An 11,219-nucleotide genomic window follows, 5' to 3' on the forward strand; every position below is an offset into this window, starting at 1 on the left:
AGTAGGTAAGTAAGTACTCATTACCTAATAATTACAGCATATTATCCACACAAAAAATACCCATTTGTAATTATTAAAACCTCTGTGCTCTCACTCTATACGTTATCACTACACTTCTATTTCATTGAAACGTGACCCTTCCAAGCTTGTGCCGTGTAAGATAAATATCCACCCTTAGGTACGTAGCAAAGTTAACTTCTTTGACCTATGAATTACGCTTCTTTGCCAACTTAAGTGATAAAAAAAGAAATGAAAAAAGTGAAAGCGAGAACGCCAAAATAATTTGGGTAAGCATGTCTTACAAAACGTAATTCGACAGGATTACTTCAAGCAAGTTGCGTAAGTAATGAAGCAACTTGTGACACGGGTCAGGCCGGGCGCCTGGATCGACATAATTAAATTAATGAGAAAACTTCACTTCAATTTAGGGCTTCTATCTCATCTCCGGCTTATTTGCCAGCGGTCAAATGAAACGGCTTGTTGATCGGGCTTATTTTAGTTGATTTTATTTTTTTGTCAATTTCATTTATTATCTTTACTAGCTGATGCTCCACGACTTCTTCCACGAGGATTTAAGCGGAGTTTAGTGGAGAAATTAGTTTCACGACATTAATTTTATCATCAATTTCAGGTGTAAACGTCTAATTTCGTGATGCATGCATTCTGGAATTTGCAATTCCACAGAATTTCAAAAACCTAAAGTTATCAAAATCATGTGGAAGTTCTTAACACAGAGTTACATTAGTTACAGTTCATTCTAGGAAATCAAAGAATCCCCACGGAATCCCGTGGGGATTCTTTTGCAATGGTTGGTTTGGAGTGGAGACTATTGCATTGTATCATGCAAAAAATCAGGTCAATCCGTTGCTCCGTTGCAGCGTGATTGAAGAACACACCAACAAGTAAACTAACATTTTGGGTACTCACTGAAAGACATATATGTATGGTGTTTTAGTTTCACCAATATTGTCACGTTTAAACTTCATAATGTCTGAGTACTAGGTGTAAAAGAAATTCAGAGAAGTGTGTCTATTTTGCCTATCTTGCGCTAGTCGCTTTAGTCGCCTTGGGGAAATATAGTTTATAATGTAGTCGCGACAGCAGACGCTCGCCAGCAATCTGTCGCTGTTGTAGAATAGAATAAATCTTTGTTCGCTTCAGGATACGACAATAAAAGAAGACAATTACTTTTATATGAATGTTGAAGTTTATTTAAAACCTACCTTTTATTGTATGCATCTACGGGTCTACTGGGGATCTTTTTAACCCCCGACCCAAAAAGAGGGGTGTTATAAGTTTGACGTGTGTATCTGTGTATCTGTCTGTGGCATCGTAGCTCCTAAACTAATGAACCGATTTTAATTTGGTTTTAACTAAATTTATAAAAAATATAATTTATTTAGAACGAGTAATAAACATAGGCCTTTCCAAGAGCGCGCCACCAAACACGGTCCTCCGCCTTCCTCATCCACCCGCTCCCCGCCACCTTCTTCAGGTCATCGGTCCAGCGGGCAGGAGGTCGTCCCACACTGCGCTTACCAGTGTAAGGTAAATATATATATAATAAATACTATATATAAATAATATATAAATATATAATAAATACTCTTGGAAAGGCCTATGTCCAGCAGTGGACGCATACAGGCTGATGGATGGATGATGGATGAGTAATAAACATCCAAACTGTCATATTTATAGTTTTAATAAAATTATGAAGTGTGTGTGCCTTTTGTGAGACGGTCAGGCATTTAAAAAATCGCGTACGATCCTTTTGATTTTGCTGAACAAAAGTAGTCTAGATCACTCCTTGCATAGACCTTCTTGTCCCGTCAAAATAATGTTCTCCGGAAAAACAGACAGACAAAATTTTAATAGACATGCGATAAAGTGATAAAAGGCTGTCAAACACCCTTTTATCAATTTATCGCATTCCAAATCATACACTTTAATTTTATTTATCTTTATACTAGGGGATGCTCGCGACTTCGTCCGCGTGGATTTAGTTTTTTAAAGATCCCGTGAGAACTGTTTGATTTTCCGGGATAAAAATTTGCCAATGTCAATTACAGGGATGCAAGCTACCTCGGCTCGGTATCTTTCAAAAAAATCGGTCTTTAGGAATCCCCGAATAAAATTTCTTCAGAATCAGTTAAACTGTTGGGCCGTGAAAAGTTAGCAGACAGCCAGACAGACAGAGAGACAGACACACTTTCGCATTTATAATATTAGTATGGATTAACAGGATGTGCGTAGTAAAATTAGTAATACGACAGCATGTTTACTCGGTAACACAATCGAGCGAAGCGATTCCGGCTTCCTATTCGAGCAGGCATCGAGGTGGAAAATTCGAAAATCAAGTAACATTTTCTAGCTCAGTGAATCATTTTCCCCAATATTATAGCCGCCGAGGGTCACACGTTTGCTTTACGCTGTAAAGATCCCTCTTTAGATAATTTCGTCGAGTTGATTTAACATTATTTATTTTGAAACCTTTTAGGATGCTTCTACCTGCCCCAACTTGCTCTTCATCTGTTTTGGAAAAGATTTCTCTCCACGTTTTTACTCATAGAATGCAAAGTTAACTTCAGTATAAAATGATTAAATATTATTTTGATTTCGTATCCGAATTTGGGAAAATTTTCGTTTGTTTGTTTATTAGTTCTCTCATAATAATTGCCAAATGACTCAATACATTTTAATCAACGAGGTGGCATTGGATTTGTTTTTAGATCATCTATTGCGTGCCATATAGTGATATCATGGCTCCATGGAATCTGAAGATAATTTTGGAAGTCAGATTTTAGTTGTCTAGTTTCTAGCCTATAGAGTAGGTAGGGAAATAGGGTGGGGTTTGAACCTATGATCTTTTATATTTCAATCCACCCCGTTAACCATTGAGTTGTTACCGCCGTGAACCTATGAGATACTGCACATAAAACTTTTTAACGAAGCTCCCAGTAAAAGTACGTTAACCGAAGTTTATAAGTTTCTGTAGCGCGGGCGCTCTGAACGATGCGGTCTATAAAAGTAATATTATGAATATAAACTAAGTAACAATGTTTAGTACAACTCGCATACACAATTGAGCAGAGACATTCTGTCCTATTCGAGCAGGCAGCGACGTGTAAAATACAAAAATCAAGTGACATTTTCTAACCCAGTGAGTCATTCCTCGCACTATAGTCTTTCGTTCGAGGGTCGAAATGTTTGCAATACGCCGTAAAGATTTCTTTTTAGATAAATTCGTCGTGTTGATTCGACACTATTTACATTGGAATCCTTTTAAGGTGCCTTTGAAGTCCTGTTTATTTTTTTCCTTTGGGAACGTAACATTTTGCTGATAAAACTCAAAGTTATAAGGTTTTCCTTTATTTAAGTTTCTTTTTCACACAACTGTTAAATGCAAAGGAGTGTTATGTGTTCATTAGTCTATCTATATATTATATAATATTTCTATTTGATCCTTTGTAGCGCTCTAAGGACTAAACTCGTAGACCGATTTTAATGATTCACTTGCACCAAAAGATTTATCTTAGTTTCTCTCTCTATGTCATATTCCTCTTTGCTGAGGGTAGTGAATCCTTTTCATCATCATTTTTTAAAATCATTCATAAATTAATCTTTCTGTTAAAATTTTATATTAGAAAAATTTAGAACTCAATAAACTACTATTATCAAACCGATATAAGTACGGTTTGATATCGCTGGGTTTCTACCTACTTCAAAAAGCAATATCTTCCTTTAAAGCATATTTCATCGTAACAATCCGTTTATATTGTACACTGAAACGTTTTCAATAGCCTGGCAATAGTTCGCATATGACCATAATGTTCCCATCGAGTTGCCGCCACCATTAAAACGCTTATCTTCAAGATTCATAGCGGACCCCGACAAAAATGAAGATCGTTAAAGAAATTGAATAACCCTTTATTATTTTCCGTAACTTTATATCAACGATATTTATGTAAAGTGCTCGGCTCCATGCAATATTTTAAATTAAATTTTTACACTGACAAAATTTAATTTTGACGAAGAGCATTTCATTTAATTTGGCAATCCAATCAATCAGCCTGTTTGCGTCCACCGCTGGACATAGGCCTAGGTTAGAGATGCAACTTAAATCTCCCGAATATAAGAAGAGGATAGGAACCACTAGGCTATCACGGCTCTTCAACCTATTTACAATTCCGTTAGTTATCTTATATGTTTTAAATTGGAATTGAACCAGTCGATGATTTAAAATGGATTTACTCATTTAAATGGAGAACCGAATTTGCAGTCAAAGGCACGATTACGTAAATAAGATATCGTTCAATGATATCCGAAATGAGTTCGTGTATTTCAGTTGGAAGGGTAATTTATTGCCAAAGAGATATCAATCGTGATTCGTGCGGAAGTATTCATAGTTCTTCAAATAATATCCTTTGATGAATATCAAACTGTTTGTGTAAGATATGTATGATATGATTCAGAATAATGATTGTTAGTAGTTTATATCAGAGAGTATACATCTCTACGATCATCATAAAATGTTACGAGTTTGCCAATATTGCTTCGGTATGTATTTCTTATTGGTCGTAAAATGTTATTTTGCCATTGGTTCACATAGTTGGTTAAAATAATTTAAGTATTTTAATGCATAAATCTAGATCCAGATCAATGTAGTTCGGTGAACCATGAAAAGAGCTTTTTTAAATTCCGTTAAAAGTTAGCCCTTGACTTCGATCTCATCTCGTGGTGCAAGATGAACGCGGACTAACTTGGAAGGGGTATGGCAGTTTTATTAAACCCATAATCCCTTAACGGCATCGTTCCGGAATGCTAAATGGCTCGCTGACATGGCTTTACCGGCAATAACAAGCATATACTTACCTATAACAAAAAAACTCAAAAGTATTATTTCACAATTTTTAGTTGCCCCACTGTACTATAATATGCTATGCCCATTTAAAACCCTACTGTTTACTAAGCTATTACATTGATCGCGAGCAATTTACTCTTATCCATTGAGAAGTTTTGTTCTCCAACTCCGAAGATATTCATCGATCTTCACCAAATTTATATGGGACCACGTTCAAAGTATACCCATTCACATAAAAAAAAGTTCCAAATCGGCCCAGGCGTCTTTGAGTAATCGGAGAACATACATAAAAAATAAAAAAATAAATAATAAAGATTCTGACGGATTGAGAACCTCCTCCTTTCTTTGAAGTTGGTTAAAAATCCAATTAATTGTTACACTTGGTAACTCACAGTCTTTGAGCTAAGCCTTTGAGCTATCCACATTTACTTACTCGTACCTACTTATTGATCTTGAATAACTTATTCGGTTTCGCAATCAAAGCCACCATTGAGCTGGTAACCAAATCCCAGGAGTCTAATAAAGAAATTAAACAAGCTTGTGTAATTGCGACTCAAGAAGCGTAACGTAAGCTCACACAGTTCCCGAGGGATGTATACCGTGCGCTGAACACCTATAACATTTTACGAGCTCATAGTATGAGTGTTATGGTTCTTGTTGGTAACACTTTCCACCTTAAACAGTTTGAAACAAGACTGAAGTTTTGCCCCAATAAAATACTTAAGCCACTAAACAATTTTTTCCTATCAAAAGAATATGAGCCATGTTTTTCTTGACAAATATTTCCTCTTATTCCTCCAACTAAGCGTTAAGCTTTGCTGGGAGTAGATACGACAAGTATAAATTAAAAATTTATAACACCCCCGACAAGTGAAGTGAAGTAACTAGAAAAGAGCTGATAACTTTCAAACGGCAGAATCGATTTTCTTGGATTATAGCTAAGAACACTCTCGATCAAACAAAAAAAAAACAATTAAAATCGGTAAATTAGTTTAGGAGCTACGATGCCACATACAGATACACAGATACATACGTTAAACTTATAACACCCCTCTTTTTGGGTCAGGGGTTAAAAATAGTGCAGCGTTTGGGATTTCAACCGTCGACCTTCCGGATTTCAGTCCGTTTCTTTAACCGTTGAGCTATTGAGGCTCCCTATATACCTAAGAATAAGTGTTATCTACTATAACTTGTTCATAGTCACCAACTTTTCTTCTTTTTCTTCTTCATGGAAGTGGAGTCGTTGTCACTGCAGTGTGCAGTGCTGTGGCACGCTTTACAACGCGTCTCCATTCCTCTCTGCGGGCTGCCTTCCTAGTGCACACAATATGTAAGAGGGCGTCCATGGCAGGCCTCACTTGACCTGCCCATCTCACGGGCGATCTTCCACGTGCTTTGGTGCCACTGGTGCCCACTTTCTTGAACTACTAGACGTTCAATAGAGACATCGTGGCGTATAATATGTGACCAAAGAAAATACTCCAAATATATACATTTTTATGTATATACCATATAATATATATTTATTGTTAGATATTAAAAAAATAAGTAGGTAAGTGAGACATTATTTAAAAATACTAAGCTTTTAGAAAGTTATAATAAGGCAATGTAATATAAATCGTTAATCATTGCCATCTGGAACAAGGTTCTCTTACGTAAATACATTAAAGTGTTTCGCATTTTTCCTTAAGAAATGTTTAATTTTTCAATTTCATATTAAGAAAATACTTGCTTAGACTACCTACCTATTACATTTTCTGCTGTCATGTTATAACATGTGTTGGTCTATCTGTCACCTTCTCACGACGCAACTGTTGATTAGAAATGTATTCCTATCTTTGACGAAATTTGAGACAGATTATTACAAATAGCTTGTACATCCTGGAAACAGAATTTAATATACAAAATGTTACCCTTTAAATTTTTTTTAAATAAAAATTTGAGACTTTTGTGTTTCTTTAAATTTTTCAATTTGATTTCAGCAAGAGCTTTTAGAGTAAGTATAAAAAATGTCTAATAAAAATCTTATTCTAATAAGATCTCTTGGAAATGGAACGTAAACAAAGCATGGATATTTTAGGAGCTTGTAAAAAAAATCGGACAACATTTATGAAGATAGTCTAATAAAAATTGGCGTAAAACTCGGCGCCAAAATTTTTTATGATCCGTTCATAAAGATTCACGAGAGGACACCGGACAGTTTGAACTTCGACACCTAGGTATAATAATAGTAATATTTTACTTCAAATTAAATATTACTGTAGTTAAAAATCTTTTTATTTCAATTTATTTATTTATTATAGGTAGGTACAAGATTTAAAAAAAAGTTTGATAAAAAATTAAAAATTGGGATAAGTCTCCTATAACACCTAGTTCTGTTTAATACGAAAATAGATGATGCCCGCGATTCCGTCCGCGTGGATTTACGTTTTTTAAAAATCCCGTGGGAACTCTTTGGTTTTCCGGGATAATTGCCGAAGTCAATTTCCGTGGCGATACTACCTCTGTACCAAACATATGAATCGATTAAACGGATAGACCCTTAAGAAACCCGTAGGAACTCTTTGTTTTTCCGGGATAAAAAGTAGCTTATATCCGTCCCCGGGATGTAAGCTAACTCTGTACTAAATTTCATTAAAATCGGTTCAGCGGTTGAGCCGTGAAAACGTAGCCGACAGACAGACAGACAAACAGACACACTTTCGCATTTATAATATTAAGTACTAGAAGATGCCCGCGACTTCGTCCGCGTGGATTTAGGTTTTTAAAGATCCCGTGGCAACTGTTCGATTTTCCGGGATAAAATGCCTATGTCAGTTACAGGGACGCAAGTTACCTCGGTACCCATACAAATCGGTTAAGCGGATGGGTTTTTAGGAATCCCGTGGGAATTCTTTGATTTTCTGGGATAAAAAGTAGCCATGTCCGTTCCCGGGATATAAGCTAACCCTGTACGAAATTTCGACAGAATTGGTTAAGCCGTTGGGCCGTGAAAAGGTAGCAGACAGACAGACAGACAGACGGGCATACAGGCAGACCACTTTCGTATTATAATTGGATGGATATTATATGGTATGGATGGTTTGTAAGTAAAAGTTAAAAATTCAAATAACTCCTCTGCGAAGTTATATGCGACCGCTATCAGTGAGCACTTACAATAGTTTTGCATATTTGAATAAGAAATAGGTAAGGTATGTTTTATATAGTAGTGGCGCGTGGCTGAGACTCGGTCTGGACAGATTTTTCGTATATGAACAAAGCTTTATGTACGATAGTTATACATAAATAACTTAGCGGGCCAAGTGTATGAAAAATATCGATGTTACTACAAAATAGTGCTTTATATAAATAATCTTAATAATCTTAATCTTAATAGAGTTCACAAATTCAAATACCTTGGACACTTGTTAACCGAGGACCTTAAGGATGATGACGATATGGAAAGGGAACGCAGGGCATTGTCGGTCCGAGCGAATATGGTGGCCCGAAGGTTTGCCCGATGTACAGATGCTGTGAAAATCACACTGTTCAAGGCATACTGTACATCCTTATACTCAGCAAGCCTGTGGGTTCACTACACGCAAAGGGCTTACAATGCTCTGCGAGTCCAATACAATAATGCGTTCAGGATTCTGTTGCGGCAACCTCGGTTCTGCAGTGCATCGGCTATGTTTATCAAGGCGCGGACAGACGGCTTTGATGCCGTCTGGCGCAGGAAAACAGCCTCACTATTGTGCAGAGTCCGTGGAAGCAGCAACAGCATCCTGCGTATGATTAGTGATAAGGCGGATGGTCCTCTGCTGGGGAAACTCATGCAGAGGACTAAATCCCTTTTAGTAATTAAGTACTAACATAGTTTTTAAGTTTTTTATTGTTACTAACAACTTAGTGTTTAAGTACTAACATAGTTTCTAAGTTTGTATTGTTACTAACTACTTAGTGTTTAAGTACTAACATAATTTTTAAGTTTTTTGTTACTAACACTAATGGATCTGTGTTGTCCGATTACTAAATAAATAAATAAATAAAAATAAATTGTTCCTAGTATATAAATAGAAGAAAAAGGTGATACCGCTTTGCAGTAACACCGTATGTGTCCGTGAAATGCGCCATGTTTTACCTCTCACCACTTGTGTATATTAAGAACACCAGCATTTATCTGCCCAGCTATCAAGATTTCGCTTTATAGTAAAATGCAGTACAGAAGTCTTTTGATACTAATGCCTTCATCGATCTAGAATACATTAAGTCTCGAGAGGCCATTTGCCTTCTATAAACATGTAGGAAAGATACACTGTGATCACCGGCTATATCGAATAACATGTCACCTGTCGTCTTGAGTTTGGGTTAGAGCCAAGTTGCAGGCGATTTCAGGTTGCTGATATTAACGTTACTATCACATAAATTTGAAATGAATAGATACAAAATAAAAAATCAGAACCGAGCAAAAAATGGAATAAGGATAGATTTATAACTAAGAAGAGATGCCAGTAAAGCAATGTAAACCACCACGGAATCTGTAATATACATAAAAAGCTAACTGGCCGAGTCAGTTATATTTTCTATCAACGCACAGCTCAATCTACTGGATGGATTGGGCTGAAATCCAGATCAAATAGCATGCAGATTATGACGTAGACATCCACTAAGAAAGGATTTTAGAAAATTTAACCCTAAGGGAATAAAATAGGGGTTTGAAATTTGTGTAGTCCACGCGGACGAAGCGGGAACAAGCTAGTTAAAAAATAAAATTATAGAGTATTAAAATAAAAAACAATAACATACATTTCTTTGACGTGCAGAGGAAATAATAAGGAGTTAGATCGGTACCTAATTATAAATTATTTACTAATGCGAAAAATATCGTGAGAAGAAGTAAATTTTGAAAGAGGGATCTCTTACTTAGTTTATGCGGTATAGGTTTAATCCAATTCTCGAAGAAAGTCATCTCCAAAGCCATACACTTAAAACTTTAACTCTCTGAAACCGTATCCTCGAAAACAGCGCAAATTTCGTAAAGTGCGCGAATAATTGTTATTGGAGAGCTTAAAAGCTTTACTTTCGAATCGTTTCAACATATCCGGCAGCCTGAATCAGTTATGATTTCAAGTATCCATATTTACATATTCGTACAATTTTATGATGGTTTGAAATGATGTATTTGGTTCATTCATCTAATGTATCCACTTTTAATTTACTTCTTACGGAGTTATGAGTGAAACTGTTATTTATCTGTACTTACTTTATGCTTAAAATTATAAAGAGGAAAGACTTGTTTGCTCGTTTGTCTATCAATCATAAAAATATTAATTACAGTCCTATGTGAGAGTCCATATAGCTGAAATTTAATTTACTATCAAAAACTCAACTCGGAGTACCGTAAAAAACGACTTAGTTCTAAACAATTTATAGAGAGTAAGTTGGTATTTTACGGTTGTAAAGGCCAATAAAATCAATAAAAAATACTGTCCTTTTGTACCTACGATATATTTATTTCGTATTTTATTTAAGTGTATTGGAATTGTTCTAAGGATTGTGGACCCATTGTGAGCACTCCATTCATACGCTTACGATACAATCGAAGCTTAAGAGCTTTTCACTTGATGCCAGAATAGTCGGTGTGGTTGAAACGTTTCTGTCTATATAAACATATACCTAGCTATATGGGTAAACATTTATGTTGTTTATACATATCATATACCTGCCACATAAACGGAATAGAATATTTTTCGTTATTTGTACTTACATATATTTTTACTACAGTGAAAGAATGAAAGATCCAGTCTTATTCCTTGTCTATACTTATTATAAAGGGAACTCTTAGGGAACCTCAGTGCAAACTTTCAGCTTTCTAGATCCAAGGCTTTGGGTTGGGCGTTTTTAAGTCAGTTTTATACTTTTTAGGATCACTTTGTTGTCTGTCTGTTTAACTATACCAAGTAAAGTATCATGGCAAAATGATAAAAAAATGTCGTTAAAATACCCGAGTACAGAACCCTCGGTGCGCGAGTCTGAGTCGCACTTGGCTGATTTTTTTATTGTATAAACTTTGTATAACATGGATTCTATAAGAAAAGGTTTGTGGGAAAAGTCAGCTAATACTAGAAAACAGCCTGCAATACCGAGCATTTCGACCGTATTGCAGCCACAGAACTACAACAGCAACCAACCTAACCTACTGTCTGCCAAAGACAGCCTTAGATTAGTTTAATCCACTTTCCTTATATTATCTACTTGGCGACGTGCCAAGCGTTGCAATTAGGTGAAATTACGATTAAAAACAGAAGTGTGAAAATGTGGTCACTACATATTTAAAATTCGCACTCAAATTAAATTCAAAATTGGAATAACTGTGGTA

This window comes from Maniola jurtina, chromosome 7 (assembly GCF_905333055.1).
Source record: "Maniola jurtina chromosome 7, ilManJurt1.1, whole genome shotgun sequence".
NCBI lineage: Eukaryota > Metazoa > Arthropoda > Insecta > Lepidoptera > Nymphalidae > Maniola > Maniola jurtina.